The sequence below is a fragment of the Cornus florida genome, unplaced genomic scaffold (assembly GCF_030987335.1).
Source record: "Cornus florida cultivar Cherokee Brave unplaced genomic scaffold, ASM3098733v1 CherokeeBrave_3.0.0_Hap2_Chr07, whole genome shotgun sequence".
Classification (NCBI taxonomy): Eukaryota; Viridiplantae; Streptophyta; class Magnoliopsida; order Cornales; family Cornaceae; genus Cornus; species Cornus florida.
In genome coordinates, this window is record NW_026775577.1 from 57,845,096 (window position 1) to 57,846,632 (window position 1,537).

The 1,537-nt window shown below is 38.1% G+C and overlaps 1 pseudogene; it reads right to left on the minus strand.

The window, feature by feature from the left end:
- Positions 1–201: 201 nt before the first annotated feature.
- LOC132267903 (small nucleolar RNA R71) lies at positions 202–300 on the minus strand (annotated as a pseudogene).
- Positions 301–1,537: the final 1,237 nt, after the last annotated feature.

Sequence of the window (1,537 nt, forward strand, 5' to 3'; positions counted from 1 at the left end):
AGTTTCTTGAAGTGTGTTCCACCGTGAAATACACGGACATGCTGATAGAGGTTTTGAGGATAAAAATCTTCCCTTTCACCCTTAAAGATAAAACAAAATATTGGTTGAATAATTTAAGGCATTTTTCGATAACTTCTTGGACAGAGATGCAACAAGAGTTCTTGAAAAAGTACTATCCAGTTTTAAAGCCAATGCAATGAGAACTTCAATTCGAGAATTTTCTCAAGGGGAAGGGTAAATGTTTCATGAGGCATGGGAGTGCTTAAATGACTTGCTTAGGATATGTCCACATCATGACATTCCCAAATGGCAATTGGTTCAAATTTTCTTTAAAAATTTGTCGAACAAATATAAAGGAATGATAGATGTTTCTCTGGGTGGTTCTTATCTTGATAGGCATGAAGATGATGTATGGCGTTTGTAGGGGAGCATGAGTGAGAATTCAATGCATCGATCTTTATCATCCAAAAATGGTAGGAATCTAGGTGGAATGAAGAATGTTGGCTTGTATCAAGTTGACCATTAGTGAAGTTTTTATTCCAAAGATTTTACCAATCAAAATTCGGCGAATCAAGTGTCTTCCTCCCCTAGTCATACTTATCATACTTCCAATGAATCTTACATGACTCGTTCTAGTGTTTTACATTCTACTTCCAATTGTCCCATGAACATGTGCAAAGTGAACACCATGAACAAGTGAATGCCGCTTTCGTTAACCAAGGGAATAATCCCTGTGGCACTCATTATAATGCCGAGCGGAGAAACCATCCAAACTTCTCTTGGAAAAGCCAAGGTGAAGGATCAAACCCTCCCCAAAGTAGTTTTCAAGGTAAGTATGTTCCACCCCTAATGCAAAGCCAAGGTTCCTAAGGCTACGGCTCATCTTACCAAGCACCACGTGGAAACTAATTTTCAAACTCTCACTTTCCAAATCAATCTTCATATTCTCAAGGGAATTCAAGGAGTCCCGCATTTGAGGAGAAAGTCTTAACCGGTTTTGGTACTTTAGAGGCAAATATCCAATTACTTCATTCTCATTCCCAATCAATTGCAAAGCTAGAAACCCAAGTCAGGTAAATAGCTAGTACCTTAAATGCTAGGGAAAAAGGGAAAATACCTTTGAATCCACCACCCAAGCAACAATTTGTTGTGGAGACCAATTCTTCTTTAGAAGGTCACACAATTGAACATGTGAATGCGGTGACCACCTTGAGAAGTGGAAGAGTTTTTGATAATCAAGTTGGTATTCAAAATGAAGAGAGTGAACTGGTGCAACCAAAAGTTGACACCCGTCCCGTCTCACATTCTATTCCTCATTCATCACATGAGAAAGAACCCTTTATTGAGAAAGATTTAAAAAATAATTTTGAAAAAGTTTTTGAGCCCAAGGCTCCATTTTCGGATGCTTTAAAAGGATCCACTTCTCTTGAAAGGCAACAAAGTAAGGCAAATGAGATAATTGATGTGTTTAGGCAAGTGAAGATCAATCTCTTTCTCTTAGATGCAATTAGACAAATTCCGGCTTATGCCAAATTTT